The following is a 16,582-nucleotide window of genomic DNA, read 5'->3' as shown; positions in this document are numbered from 1 at the left end:
ATAAAATTCTAAAAGAAAACATAGGCAATAAAATTGCAGACATTTCTCTTAACAATATTTTTCCATCTCCTTGAGCAAGGGAAACAAAAAAATTAATAAATGAAACTATATGAGAAAGTTTTTGCACAGCAAAGGAAACCATCAACAAAATGAAAAGACAGCCTACTAAATAGAAGAAGATATCCACCAGTGATGCATTTGGATAAGGGGTTAATATCTAAAATTTATAAAGAACTCACACAACACCAAAAAGCCAAACAGTCCAATTAAAAAATGGGCAGAGGACCTGAACAGACACTTCTTCGAAGAGGACACATAGGTGGCCAATAAAAAGATGCTCAACATCACTAATCATCAGGCAAATTAAAACCACAATGAGATTCCACCTCACTCCCATCATAATGGCCATCATCTCTAAATCCACAACAAGTGTTGGTAAGGATGTGAATGGAGAAAAGGAAGCCCTCCTGCACTGTTGGTGGGAATGCAGACTGGTGCAGCCACTACGAAAACAGTACAAAGGTTCCTCAAAAAATTAAAAATGGAACTGCCTTATGATCCAGCAATTCTACTTCTGGGTATTTATCCAAAGAAATCCAAAACATTACTTTGAAAGAATATATGCGCCCCTACATTCACTGCAGCATTAGTTTTACAACTGCCAAGATTTGGAAGCAACCCAAGGGCCCATAACAGACAAGTGGATAAAAAAGCTGTGATACATACATACAATGGAATATTACACAGACGTAAAAAAAAGAATGAAATCTTACCATTTGTGACAACATGGATGGACCTAGAGGGTATTATGCTAAGTGAAATAAGTCAGTTAGACAGAGAAAGACAAACACCATATAATTTCACTTACATGTTGAATCTAATGAACAAAATAAACGAACAAGCAGAACAGAAACAGACTCACAGGCACAGAAAACATTTTGACGGTTCCCAGTTGGAAGAATTGGTAAAAAAGGTAAAAGAATTAAGAGGTAAAAATTGGTAGCTACAGCAGTCACAGGATATGAAGTACAGCAAAGGGAATACAGTGTATAATATTGTAATAACAATGTTATCAGATGGATACTAGATTATCAGGGTGATCGCTTCGTAAACTGTACACCTCAAACTAATACAACATTGTACGTCAACTGTAATTGAAAATATAAAATCACTTTAGAAAAACTTCAGCATTGGTAGAAGTCAGGTGAGGCTGGTATATGGGACTTTATGCTACTGTTGCAACTTCCTGTGAGGTATTTCAAATAAAGGATTAAAAAAAAAAGCCAGTGCTCCTTGGAAAAATGGCCAAGTCCAATTCCAAGACTACACAAAAGTAGTTCAAGATAAGTTGGGGAAGTTTAAAAAAAAATAGAGACATGGCAAAAGGACACAGAGGCCAACTTGAAGGGGATTTCACTAGAAAAATCTTGGACAGCTGAAGAATCAAAATAAATATTTACAGTAAAGGGCTATAACCCACTGCATGAAAATAGAAAGTCAGGTACCCACAGTGATATAAGTGACTAAAGTCTGATTAATAATGAGATATTACATAGTCTTAAAACACCTGTACACAAAATACTTATTAATAATCAGGGGTGGGGGAATGGTAACTAAAATGGAAAAGCCTGAAGGCAACAACACAATCATCAAGTGATCAAAGTAAATATTATCAGTAATGAGACAAACTGAAATCAAATACCACCTGTAGTAGGCACAATAATGCCCACCCCCAAAGATGTACACATTCTAATCCTAAGAACTTGTGAACGTGCTACTTTACATGGCAAAGGGGAAATAAGGTTGTAGAAGAAATTAAATTTGCTAATCAGATGACTTTAAAACAGAGAGGTTATCCTAGATTATCCTGGTGGGCCCAATATAATCACAAGGGTCCTTAAAAATGTAAGATGGGCTCTGGCTGGTGTAGCTCAGTAGATTGAGTTGCCAGCCTTGGAACAAAAGGGTTGCCGGTTGGAGTCCCAGTCACAACACATGCCTGGATTGCAGACCAGGCCCCCAATAGGGGGCGCACAAGAGGCAACCAACCACACATTGCTGTTTCTATAAGAGAGACTAGGTCCAAAGTTGTTGGCTTTGAAAATGAAGAAAGGAAGCCATAAGCCAGGCAGCATCTAAGCTGGAAAAGGCACGGAAAGACATTCTCTTGTAGAACCTCCAAAAGGAATGTAACCCTGCTGACACCTTGATCTGAGTCCAGCTGAGAACCACTTTAGACTTCTGAAATGTAAATTAATAAATTTGTGTTTTTAAGACAAAATGTGTAAGTGATCCTAGATGGTATCCTTTTCCTGTAGAGAACACTACTGGGTCAACTGCCGAAATGTGAGTGGAGTCTTAAGGATCCGAGACAGCTGTAATGCATCAATGTTAAATCCCTGCCTTTGACAGTTGTATGGCGGTTGGGCCCATTTACAGGGATTATGCACACCACAATATTCAAGAGAGACATCATTACAGCTTTCTCTCAAATGGTTCAGTAAATAAATTATTTTTGTATCATACTGCAACCTTTCTGAGTACATTTTAATAAAACGGTAAATAAAATAAAGGTAGCAGACCCCAAATTGGAGACCAAACCCCACCCAGGCTGGCAACCATGTCCCCAAATAGCCCAGAGGCACAGTCTCTGGGGAAAGTGAACAGAAGCTCTACACTTGGAGGTAAGAAGCACAGCAGAGAGGACCTGAGGCTCAAGTCTACACAGGTCGTCCCCCAGCTCTGCCTGAGGACCGCAGCAACAGGAAACTGCCCTCCCTTCCCCTTCCCCTGGGTGGGGGATTTGCAGTTTCCAGCAGGAGACACCAAGACCCCCAGAGCAAAATCCCTAGACACAATCACACTCCTGGGCCCCTCGGTCACAGTACTGAACGTCAGAGAGCGAGCCTCGCCTTCGCAATCTTCCAGCAGTTTCACTGGGCCTTACTCTTAAGCCACCAGCCCAGGGGTGGCCAAAGCTCTAGGAAAAAGCTGCTGACATCAAAGACAAATCAAAACAAGCAGAAAACAGAAACCCAGAGGAAGCTGAGACAATGTCATGAAGGGGAAAAAAAAAAGGGGGGGTGATGTTTAAGTATAGTATGAATGTGCTGATGAAGTGAAAGAATATATGTATTCATGAGGTAAAAACAAAAATTCAAGGGCCGGTGGCAACACCTATGGGGGTGGGCATGGGGGAGGGGGGAGAAGCAGTGGAGAACAACAACAAAAAATACCCTGAGGCTAGATAAAAGTTGAAAAATATCTCCCAAGAAGGGTAAAAAAGTAAACAGAAAATAGACGAGATAACAAAATCACATCTTCCTTGAGAAGACCAAAGAGAAGAAATCATCAAGGAAATTACAAAAGAAAATTTCCCAAATCTAGAGGATGTACATCTCTTAAGTAAAAGGACGAGTCCCACACAAGGAAAACACCCATGCCAAATGAAGAACAGAACCTTAAAACTTCCAAGGGGAGAGGGGAAGAGATGTTACATACAAAGGACCAAAATATACTAATATATTGATGGATTTATGCAATGTCACAGAGTCAGAGATTTTGTGCCTCCTGGAGGACACAGCACTCACGCAGTATTCTCATCACTCACCACCAGCACCACCACCCTCCCCAAAGAAACAGAGAAAAAGAAGTAATGGAATTTTACCAAGCCTCTAAGATCTTACTGCCAAGTACCAGGGAATACAAGGGACAGAGGAACATGTCACTGACACCACAGAGGTTCATTCAACAACATCCGGGCTGTAGGAAATGACCAGGCAAATGACACAGTTTCCTCAACAAGTCAAGGAGCGAAAAAGATACAGAGGGATATCTGTCAATCAATGACAATTTATGGATCTTCTGTTGAAAAATATAATTATAAGGCAAGCAAGGTAATTTGAACTCTTTCTGGATATTTAACAAATTATTGTTCATCTTCTAAAGGTATGATAATGGCCCTGGGGTTATAGTTTAGAAACTAACCCTTAGAGATGCATACTCAAATATTCACAAGTGAAGTAATATACCTCGGTTTGAGCGAACTCTAAGGAAAGAGAGGAAAACAGGTATATAGATTTTTTTTTTTTTTTAAGTTTTAGACATAGGGGAAGGGAGAAAGAGAAAGAACTATCAATGTGTGGTTGCCTCTCATGCGCCCCCTACTGGGGACCAGGCCCGCAACCCAGGCATGTGCCCTGATTGGGAATCAAACCAGTGACGCTGTGGTTAGCAGGCCCGTGCTCAGTCCACTGAGTCACGCCAGCCAGAGCAGATTTCTTTTAAGTGGTCATGAGTTAATAAATGTTGAAGTTGGGTGACAAGTACAGAGAGTTCATTATGTTCTCTAACCTTTCCATACTTTTGGGTATTTTTAATAGAATCCAAAATACAAATTATATCTATAACATGAAGCTATAATACCACAAAGCAATAGTTTCAGAGTTCTCAGTAAAAACTATATTTAAACTGCAAATCTGTACCCAGTCAAAACTTTTAATCATGAGGGAAAGCAAACTGAAGATATTTTCAGACACGTCTCAAACCCTTTCTCAGAAAGTACTAAAAGTTGTGCTCCAGGAAAATGAAAGATAAAAACAGGAAATAAAGGTCAGAGAAGCAGGGAACAGGAGATCCAAACCTGTTGGTGATATGCAAAAGACACTGTTTCTAGGCCTAGAAAGCAGGAATTTCATACAGGAGCAGTCTGATACAGGGTCCTCTAAGAAGGTTAAAGGGGGAAGAAAAGGGGGAGGGAACAGGACAACTAATTGTATGATTTGTCTGTGCAGAAAACTATACTGAGAGACTACTGGAAGGTATGAGAAAACTTAGTCACAAGTACCTAAAAAACAAAGCAAACAGAAACCAAGATGACTGTTAATTCCAGGAAAAAAAAAAAATCATACAAGGATGGAAATGTAATCGTAACATACAATTGGCTCTATGATGAACAAGACTCTCACAGTCATAATTAAATACTGAATATGTTCGACCAAAAACCTGTAACTATAGTGAGTAGATGGGAAAAGAAAAGTGTAAGGCAGGCAGTTTAAAGTCAAATATTCATCTACCTTAATAGTAAGTCAGTGATGTCTTAAATGTTAGGTCAAATACAAAAATAGGGTCAGGGATACCTACTGAGCCCCCTTCTTCCTTTGTCACAAAAGCTAACTTTGTTCAGGTCCCATTGGCACATTTACCCATGCAGGCACATGCTCAGGAAGGACCCACATTTATCAGGAGATAAATATGCCAAAGAGTTTCTAGGCAAAGTTTCCATGTTCTTACATAACTGCAAGAAAATAACGTTCTCTTCTTTCTCTGGACATTGTTGTGCCAGATCCGACTCCTGAAACTGCTGCAGCCATCTTATTAATCTGCGGGCGTAGCCAGCCAATGACTGAATAGGGGAGATGACAAACCTGAGGCCCTTTAGACATGGCAGTGCCACCTAATCAATCAGCCCTAGAGCCCATCCTACCCCTGGACTCTGAACTGTGAGTTACGTTCTCTCATTGGAGGCTAGTTTAGGTTAGAGTCTCAATATCCGCATCCAAAAGCAGCCTAACTGGCACAATAAACACTACGTAGGTACAGAGGAAAATGGCAAGACGAAACAGCTAAAACTTGAGGTAAAAGTGATTACTATGGGGCAGGGCTTGCCAAGGAGTGTGCATGGCCCACAGTGCCGTGAGTGTTTCGGATGAGCCAAGATCCTCCCAAGACCGCAGGCCACCAGAGCTCCTTCTATTTCACCCACACAGAACCTGGCCTGAGATAGCTGGGGAAGCTGTGCTCCAGGGAGCAGGCCTAGGAGCAGTGAGGGTGTACCTGGAGACCCCTTCTTTCATTATCAGCCTGTTGGTAGCATTCAATTTTGAGGATACACATGTTTAAATGAAAAATTAATTCTTAAAAAATTACTGCAGCCCTGGCCCAATGGCTCAGCTTGTTGGAGCTTCATCCCAACACACCAGGGTTGTGGTTCAGTCACTGGTCTGTTCAGTCGGTCCCTGGTCCCCTGGTCCCTGGTCCCTGGTCGGCAGGGCACATGAGGGAATCAACCAATGAATGCACAGATGGATGGGGCAGTTAATATGTCTCCGTCTGTTTCTGTCTCTCAAATCAATTAAAAACTTTTTTAATTACTGCAGTAAGCAGGCCCTGGCTGGGTAACTCGGTTAGAGCGTCATCCCCAATACACCAATGTTGTGGGTTCGAGCACCTCGTCAGGGCACATGCAGCAATCAACCAATGAATGCATCAACAAGAGGTACAACAAATTGATATCTCTTTTTCTCTAAAATCAATCAATTTAAAAAAAAATTTTAATTACTGCAGTGAGCAAAAGAGACTAAAAGATCTGCAGCGAGGTCATTAACAATAATATAAAAAAATAAAGACTATTTCAGAAATAAAAAGAGAGCGGGGTAATAGAGTAGGTTTGCAAGTGACAAAAGAGGAACAGTTACAAGGAATCAAAGACTACACAGATGTGTCTTATTTGGGGACATTATTCCATCACAAAGAGAAAACACAAAATTACATTTTGTTGTGCACAACGCTGGTTGGATTATACTACATGCTATCTACCAAATTTCAATTCTCTTCAAGTTTTACAAGAAATTCAACTCAGGAAGCTAAGGTAACAGCATAAATTAACACCAGAAACCCTTCTTTCGACTAGGTTAAGTGCTAAGCAAGATTCTAGTCCTAGACACACAATGCTCAAAATACACATGGTCCTGCTCTCATGAAATTAATCCAGTATTTCCTAAACCATATTCCACAAAAGCAACATAGAATGGTAACTCAGAGAGAGTTGATTCTAGTTTGAATCATATCTTACCAACCACTAGAAAAAAATTACTTCACCTCTAAGCCTAAGTTTTCCATCAGTTAAATGAACACCTTTCTAGGTTCTGGTACATGTATGTTTATAAAGTGTTCAAACTTAAAAAAGACTGCCCTTACCATGTTAACAGGTAAGAGGTGGTTTCCTACAATATGCTAATGTACAATGTGAAGTCTCCAAGAAGGTAATTTTCTTCAAGTTTACTTCCTTCACACCACACCAGCTCAGGGAGTGGTCCGCAGAGCACATGTACAAAGGGAAGCTCGCTATTGGTTATCCTGCTTCTAATCCCTTAGGACTGATTTTTATTGTTGTGTCGTCAAACAGTCAGCCACTTAAATTTTTTTAATCACTGATTAGCGTCCACGCAACAAACCTTTATAACGATAGTTATAAAACTATTATGCCTTGCCCTGGCTGGTATGGCTCAACGGACTGAGTGCTGGCCTGCTAACTAAAGGGTTGCCAGTTCAATTCCCAGTCAGGGCACATGCCTGGGTTGCAGAGCCAGGTCCCCAGTGGTGGGGCGCACAAGAGGCAACCACACATTAATGTTTCTCTCCCTTTCTTTCTCCCTTCCTCTCCTTTCCCTCTAAAAATAAGTAAATAAATAATCTTCAAAAAAAAGTAAAGTGCAGGAGGAGGAACTGAAAAAAAAAGACTATTATATCTTGGTACCCCACTAGACCCTACCATCTCAGAAATGGAGTATCTTTTAGACTGATCGCTCAAGTACCTACAAAAACACAATATGGAAACAAAAAAAAAAATGCCTTCTCAGAGAAGCAATGCACACGTTTTAACTTCACTCTTCCTGTCATTCAGCATTTATGGAGTCTTCTGTGTGCCAGGGCCCTAGGACACAGCAATGAACGAAACAGATGCAACCTCTGCTCTCAAACACCTTCGTCTACACTAAGCACGCTCGCAACCCCAATAACTACCAAAATGCAGGTAGACTGAGTGTGAAGCTATGAGAACAAAAAGCTGAGGGTGTTTGGAAACCTAACCCAGGATGGAAGGAGGGGAAGTCAAAGAGGAGTCAGGGAAGATTTCCCTGAACATACAACAACTAATCTGAGACGAAAAAAAGGTGAGTAGAAATTAGTAGGACAGAGTCCTCAACGTATCACTGACTCTTCCTAACACTATGAATAGTAAGTAGATACTATCCCAGTTATGCAGACAGGGAAACTGAAGCTCAGAAAAGTTTACATACTTAAGAAAAGGCAGGGCTAGGGTTCAAAGTCAAGAGACCTAAATGTGACTCCACACGATGTACTTTTTACATTACACGATATTGTAGGTGACAGACAGACGCTGAGGTGGCTTCCTGGTGTGCCATGCCCTTCCATGAGCCTCTCCCCCAACCCAGGACCTCTGACTTGCTTTTAACCAAGAGAACACAGGGAAGGTGATGGAAAGTCACTTCTGTGGAGACAACACATAGTACCATACACTGCCTTGCGAGGAGACGCTCCTCGTCACTGTCTTTGAGGAAGTAAGTGGCTGCGTTAGGAAGGACCACACAGGAGGACACTGAGGGCAGATGTCTGCCAACAGGCAGCAAGAAACTGCGGCCCTCGGCCCAACAGTGCACAAAGAACTGAATTCCATTGAGTAACTACGAGCCCAGGAGAGGTCCTTCCCCAGCCAAGCCCCACATGAGACAAGAGCCTGGCCGGCGCCCTGATTACAGCCCTCCACCCCCACCCCGAGATCCTAAGCAGAGCACCCAACCAAGCCGTGCCCGGACACGGACACCCAACCCACACAGCCTGCAAGATCAGAAATGCGTGTGTGTTTGTGTTAAACTTCTAACTTTGTGGTAATATGGTTACGTATCAAGAAATAACATGGTTACTTAATAAAGTTCTTCCACCATTGCCTGGTACTCTGCTGAAACACTCATTTCTTACTACTCTTAACTACACATCAGGCCAGCTTCAGGTAGCAGTAACAATCGTTCTTATTAAGCCAAATTCACGTACCCAGATGTCAACATTAACCACAATCTGATCCTACATTTTACAGTAACCATTTTTACAACCTTGTCAGCTAATCGCATTATTTCTCTTATTTCTGTTTCTATTGACTGAGTTTTCTGTTGTCTTCGAATTCACTAACCTTTTCTTCTGTAATGTCTAATCTGCCATTAATGCCATATAGTGTATTTTTTTTTCCCCCTCACACGTTAGTTTTTACCACCAGGAGTTTTATTTGGGTCTCTTTTATACCTTCCAAGTCTCCGCCTACCTTTTTAAACATATGGAATACAGTGATAATTGCTTTAATGTCCCTGCCTGTTAATTCTAACATGTCAGTTCTCAGTTGGTTTTAATGGATAAATATCCTAATTATAAGTCATGTTAACCCTAATTATTGCATATTTAGTGATTTTTAATTGCATGATGAATGTTACACTGTTGAGTGATGGGTTTTGTTATATTTCTTTAAAGAGTGTTGGACTTCGCAATGGTAGGCAATTGTATTACTTCCAGATTAGTCTGCTAAGCTTTTTTGTCAGACAGAGCTACATTAGTCTATTCAGAGATAGTTTATTAGGCCCACTACAAAGACTCCCTTCTGGAGTTTCAACAAGCACAGCATATAACACGATCTTTCTACTCTACACCTATACGATATTCAAGTATTTCCCAGCCCTGTGTGAGAGCTCTGAGATTTTCTCTGCCTTTAGTTTCCCAGTGCATTCCTTCACCCCAAAATTATCCCTTTACGAAACAGTACCCTACATATGCACAGCAGCTTGGTATCCAGTCAAACATTTAATGGGACCACCAAGGTCTAGCCGGGTGGCTCAGTTGCTCAGAGGGCTGTCCCAGTACACCAAGGTTGCAGGTTCAATCTCCCATGTCACAGTACATAAACGCAGCAACCAATGGATGCATAAATAAGAGGAACAATAAATCTCTCCCCCCTCTGCCTCGTTTCTTCTCTCTAAAACCAAGTCTTACAAAATTAAACGGACCACTAAGATGATCTGTGGAACTCTGCAAAGCTCCCTTCTCTCCAGAACTCTGCTTCTCACGTTAGAACCATTCTGGGACTCCCCCAACTCCAATCTTTGTTTCCTTAACTCAGTGAGACCACTCGGCTCTATCCAGGACCCCTCACTGCACTGAGACCTGAAAACTGCCTTCAGGCAGAAAGCTAGAGCATAACAGGGCTCACCTCACTTTTTCCCATCTGTCAGAGATCACACTTCTTCACTGCCTGTTGTTCAGTATTTGAAAATGGTGGTTCCGTGTACTTTGTCCAGTTCCCTAGCTCTTTACAGTGGAGGATAAATTCAGAATGTTACTGCCTTATAATTAAAAGCCAGAGTCATGACTCCGGACACTGATTTTAAAGGAAATGCTTTGTAAGATACAACTCCTAAACACATACATACATCCATCATCTATCACATTATACCATCTTCATTTTTATCGTGGAATATACCACTCTTCTGTCATTGTGTCGTTTCCTCTATTGCTCATTCCACGTTTCACAATAGAATGTAAGCTCTGGGAGTACAGAGATCCTGTCTATCTCGTCACCCCTGCACCCCAACACCCAGAACATATCCTGGCCTAGACCCGGGTACTCAAGTTCCGCAACTTCATTACATCAATAAGCAAACTGTTTTATAAGTATTCCACTTAATATATACTGTGAACTCTTCTCATTAGTAAACTCTGATCCAGATGCAGGTAACACTGACCCTGGAGAGTGTCTTAGAATTGTCTATTATCTTAATTAACATCATCTAAGTAAAGGTTTTTAGTTGCAAACAAAAGAAACTAACTGGCTTTGTTGAAAATGAAAAGGAAGTTATTGAAGTATATGAGACAACTCAGAGAAAACCCCAGGAGGGCCAGGCTGGAAGTCTACGTAATCAGAAACAGCCAGAATTCAAATCACAGATCTGGTCTAGTGGAGCCAACCCAGGATTCAGTCCCTGCAACTTGTACGGACACCAGTGACACCGGGAACTAAATGCTACAGCTGGATCTGTGTCACTGCCGCCTCTGGAAAGCAGATGTAGCTGTGATCCTCCTCACTGCAAATCCCAGGCTTCTGAAGAGTGCAGTGGAGGTCACATGATTGCACTCAAACTCCAAGAGACGCAGACAAAGTGAGCAACTGGCTTCTGTAACGGAATATTTCTATCTCCCACCAAGATTCTTAAGGTAAAGAATTCCCCAAACATTGAAAGCTGTTGAACGTTCTTGTTTATTATCCAAAGTCTAACAAACCAGTAGCACAAGGTATCAACCCCAGCATACCAGAACTTTCTCCTATTTCCTTAATTACTGGGTTTTAGAAGCTGTTTTCCTCTGTTTTCTCTCTAAACATTCAGCTTTAGGACAGTAAACTGTTCACTGGATTTTTATTATCTGGGGGCAGCATATGCAATCTACTATAATTAACCTCAAGCCAATTTACTTCCCTGATTCTCAGTGTTCTAACTTCCAAAACAGAGATACTCGCTGGGTTGCTGAGAAGATTAAAATAACTACAATGAATATGTACATAGCAGGCAATCAATTAATAGTAGCTATTGCAACTATTATTAAAGGGTAGCTTACTTTTTTTAAGAGGAGAAACTAATTTACACACATCTTTCTTTTTATATGCCAACAGGTTTAAGATCCAAGATTCTTTTACTTTGGAATAAATGTTATCCCCCTTAGCTCCCACCTTACCAGAGACAGAGCAACAAGTAGCTCAAAGCAGTCTAACATGTTGCCACCAAAACTAAGTTCAAGACATAGACAGACAGACAGACAGACAGATAGGAGGGAGGGAGGGCTGTTCACCCTGACCACAAGCCATGTTTCCTTCCCATTTCTGGCCAGTGAGCGCTGACTAGACCGAAAAACTTTGTGAGGGCAGGGACCATTTATGTCCGTGTGACTCGCTACCTCACCACTGTGCCCCAAAGTGCAGCCTGGGGCCTGCCAGAGACACCTTCCCTAAAATTTGAATATTTGCTTTGCTAAATATTTACCACAGAAACTAGTCACTGAGAAAGGTTTCAGAAGTATTTTAAAACAAATCACTTGTAAGCTTTAAAAAGTTCACTCTCCTGCCCTGGCCAGGTGGCTCAGTTGGCTGGAGCATCGTCCTGTCCACCAAAAAGGCTGCGAGTTCCACCCCAGTCAGGGCACATGCCTAGGCTGTGGGTTCAAGTCCCCAATCACGGTGCATATGAGGGGCAACTGATCAGTGTTTCTCTCTTCCTCTTTCTCTCCCCCCCCCAGCTCCCCCTCCACCCCCAAACCCCTGCTCTCTCTAAAATCAATAAATGTATCCTCGGGTGAGGAATTTTTTTTTTAAGTTCATTCTCCTGAAAAGAATAGCTTTAATAATTTTCTAACTACAAGATTCGTTCTTTGGAAAACCCATCCAAACAATGAACTTTCCCTCAATCATTCTTCTTCTTGTCATCAAAACTTGAAGAAGTTAAAAGCCAAAAAGTGAAAAAGCATCTAACAAACCACTTTCATTTTTCCGTCACTTTTTAAATAAAGTGAAGCTAGAGCTTTTTTTTTTAATGTGAACCTAACAGCTACTACAAATGCTTGATTGACATTCCAGATACAATTGTTGAATGAACACCAATCACTCTGTTGGCTAGGAATCATGAAGAATATCCACAAGTTAAAGCCACTCCAAATGACCACTGAGGACTGTACCTGTTTCAACAAACTACTAAAATTATGCACTCCTTTAAAAAAAGAAGGCACAATCTTTCCAAATCTAGCCTCTGACATATAGTAGAAATTTCATATGCATTTAAATTATTAACCCAGGAGTAAATAATTGTGTCTTTTTTTCTGGCTATTAAGAGCTTTCCAATCCTCTCTTGTAAATGGTAGGATTCACCTTTTTCTTTTCCTCAAGGCTCCCATATTCCCTGGCCATAGCTATCTCTCTCTCTCTCTCTCTCTCTCTCTCTCTCGTTTAGATTTTACTTAATTTTAGAGAGAGGGGAAGGGAGGGAGAAAGTGAGAGAAGCATCAAAGTGTGAGAGATACATCAGTCAGCTGCCTCTCACACGCCCCCAACTGGGGACCTGGCCCACAACCCAGGCGTGTGTCTGTCTCTCATTCTCTCTCTCTCACACATACACTCACATAGGCTGTTAACCCTCCACTTCCACCACCGCAGGCTGCCCACGTGACCTCCTCCAGGGGACTGTCAATTCCCCAGGTTCCACTGCAACAAGCCTAGCCAATCTTCCGGACCACAATCAAGTCCACCTCCTCCACAAGGCGGGCTCAAGTTCTCAGAACTGGTATACCTCCTATGCTCTTCCAGTCCTTCACATGTCAGTACCTCTCCTTGTCAGCGGCCAAGGTCTTGTTAATTTTGCCTGCATACACACAACCATCTCAACACTAGCAGCAGAGGAAAGCAAATCCTACTCTCATAGTCAAAGCTTATACCATCATTCACATATACAGAGGACAAATGTTTACTCAATTGAAGAGTAATAAGAATCCCCTTTTACAATTATCAAAGCATTTACAATGTATCAAAACACCAATTTTTCATCCAAAAGAGTTCAGAAAAATCAGGAAGTATTTTAACAAAAATGAGTATTTTTATTATTTAAAGTACAAGACTTACAATATTCAAACTCACTCAAATTAAAGAAATAAATACCCAAACGATTAAATATCATTACTCACCTATTACATTGACAAAGATTTAAAACTTTGAAAATACCACTGCTGGAGAAATTTGGGGAACTATGTGCTCTCAGACAAGGTGGACAAAGCACAAATCAATGCTTGTTTTTGTTTGTTGTAATTTATTTCAGGGGGGCGAGGGAAGAAGAAAGGGACAGAGCAACATCAATTTGTTGTTGCACTTACTTATGCCTTCATAGATTGATTCTTTTATGGGCTCTGAGCAGGGATCGAACCTGCAATTTTGGTGTATCAACATGATGCTCTAACCAACTGAGCTACCCAGCCAGGGTTTGGTGCTACTTTTTGGAAGACAATTTGGCAGTACATATTCAAATGTGCATATATGTAGTCAAAGAGCAAATCTCCCTTGTAAATGGGTACTGTATAGCTAATACTAACAGAACAGTTATATGTACAAGGATGTGCACTGCGACACTGCTTAAAATAGCAAAAGTATGAGAACAATGTAGTGCCCTTAGTACATTCCCAAACGGAATATTTCCCAATCATTGAAAAAAACAGGCACCTGAGAATATTTCTAAGATAGATCAAGAAGCTTAAGTTACAAAACTGTGTTTTAGCATGATCCCATTTGCTTTCGACTTTACGTGCAGACATCGTACAAGTACACACACACATACCCCACCCACAATGTCTATGTGTATTACACGTTTAATACGTGTAACTGTAGATATTTGTATGCATAAGACATTCCTGGTAGGAAAAACTGAACAGCTATTAATTACCTATGGAGCATACGGGGAGGGGCAATTTTTGACACCATTCTATAAGGCTTGATCTTTTTTTTAAACCATGAGTATGTATTACTAGTTTAAAAACTGTAATTCCCTACGTGATCAGAGCAATACTGTATATGTTTGATATGTTGTAAGACTGCTCAAACAGGAGCCCTAAACAGATGGTAACACACTAACAACAAAAGGAAACTCTTTCTACTCCAGTAGGTAACAGTAAAGCCAGTGGGTTCTCAGCAAAATTAACCAGTTCCGTTAGCAACACTCTCTACGTGATGGGAGGCCAGCGAGTGCCAGTCTGACGCTACCAAACCCCGGCCCCCAAACCTCCACACACCTTTCCAAGATTATAGCATTGCGACGTTTCTCAAACCCGCCCTTCACCTTCCTTGGTGAGGACACGTGTGCCCTACTCTTCCCTCCCCTTCCAAAATAGCTTTCTCATTAGTGCAGGTGCTAATCTCCAATTTTTAAAAATGACAGCCAGCTAATTGATTAAAATAAAGTTTTAACCTGATAACAGATAAAAGACATTCCTCTGGGAGTGTTTCCATTTTAAATTATGGAATCCAACTCTTACCTTAACCTAAAAGAATAAATTCAACAGTGGGAATTGCAAGCAAACCAGATGAAAAAGAAAGTAATAATTTGGGGACAAGACCTACCTTTGTTCCTTCTAACCATGCTGAGGAAAAACCTCCCTATCACCTACCCCAGTGGTTTGCAACCAGCGTGCCTCAAGAATTCTTTTAACACACAATACCTAACTATTTGGTCAGGGCCACTGACCTTTTTTCCCGTAGACTGTCAAATAAAAATACGACAGCAGTCAATGCAACAACAGCAATCCAGTGTGACTGAATCAAAACTATACCTATTTTTTGTCGGACTGGCAAAAAATACATTTTGGTGTGCCACAGTCTATGTGTGCCATGAGATGAAAAAGGATGAAAATCGCTGATCTACCCTGTAGACACACTACCCCACCGACCACAGCATTAACACTAACAATACTTTATATAAAACCTCAACCTCCCACCTGTAAATACTCATTTGACAAACTTGGACTGTTTTTCTAAAAGGCTCACAAGTGAGCCAACCACTCACTACCAATGAGCTCACACACCAAAAAGCAACATATCTCAGAATGACAGGTATCCCCATAAAACCCCAGTGCAGTTGGTTGTCAGTCCTCCTTCCCTTCTTTTACAAAAAGAACAAAGAACCAGGAGTCAGGAAAGCATGCAGTAGTCCCAGACGTGCTTACTCTGAGGCACTGGTTAGTAATTTAGTTACTTTGCATCCATTTCCTTCTCTAAGAAAGATGAACTATATCAGTGTTTCTCAAAATGTTTCTGCAGTATCAGAATTAATTATGTGAAGCCCTTTTACGAAAGCAGATTCCAGAGGATCACAGTACGACTTGGGAATCCCACTTGGACAAGTCCTCCAGAAGACTGTTTAAAAGCCATTAGTTTCTCGGGTCTCTACCAGATCTAAGAATGCTCTATAGAGTTCAAAGGAATTCTACATCTCACTTTTTTTTCAAACCCACAGAAATTAAAGAGGAAGATATTAGATAGTTAATGCAGTATCACTGCTACCATCACCTTTGCAACTTCAGCGACTTGAACATTTACTGCCGTCCGCTGAGGATATCAGCAGGAACACACAGGGTGTAGTTGAGACTATTAAAATGAAATCCAAAAGCTTGGATTCCAAATAATGTTTACATATAGTACAGTCACAGCAATCAAAATCATATTTGTCAGAAAATACTGTTAGTAAAATAATGTGCTATTAGGCTCAAAATTTCTTCACTATTGTTTTGCTACATTTTTTCTAATCTGACTATATATGTATAAACTGCATATGCTGACTAATGATGAGGTACTGGAACTTGCACACCACAGTTTAAAATATTGATGACTAAATGTGAAAAAAAACATTAATTAGTGCAATGTTGACTTTTCAAAAGTTTATTTCTGCAAGTTTCTCCCCAAACATCCAAAAGTATGACAGGTAACTTCTCATAATCTCCCATTCTCCTCTTCTTCAGTAGAAACAGATTTTCAGCCAGACAACTAGCAAAAACCACATATCCCAGCCTCCTCTGCAGCTAAATGTGGCTACCTGACTAAATTCTGACCAACAGGGGTAAACGAAAGCATAAGCCAGTGTAAATGTCCAGATTGGTCTTTAAAGGGAGGAGGATGTGCCTTCCCAACACCCTATTCCTGGACTGTGGGTGTGCTGGGGAGCCA

General features: G+C 40.9%; 1 protein-coding gene across 12 annotated transcripts in view; it reads right to left on the bottom strand.

Moving 5' to 3' along the window:
- DYRK1A (dual specificity tyrosine phosphorylation regulated kinase 1A) overlaps positions 1-16,582 on the bottom strand; it is a 135,400-nt gene that overhangs the window by 111,964 nt on the left and 6,854 nt on the right. The gene's annotated exons all lie outside the window — the stretch shown is intronic.

Source organism: Desmodus rotundus, chromosome 2 (assembly GCF_022682495.2).
Source record: "Desmodus rotundus isolate HL8 chromosome 2, HLdesRot8A.1, whole genome shotgun sequence".
Classification (NCBI taxonomy): Eukaryota; Metazoa; Chordata; class Mammalia; order Chiroptera; family Phyllostomidae; genus Desmodus; species Desmodus rotundus.
Note: the sequence above shows the minus strand (reverse complement) of the source record. Positions and strands in the feature narration are given on the sequence as shown.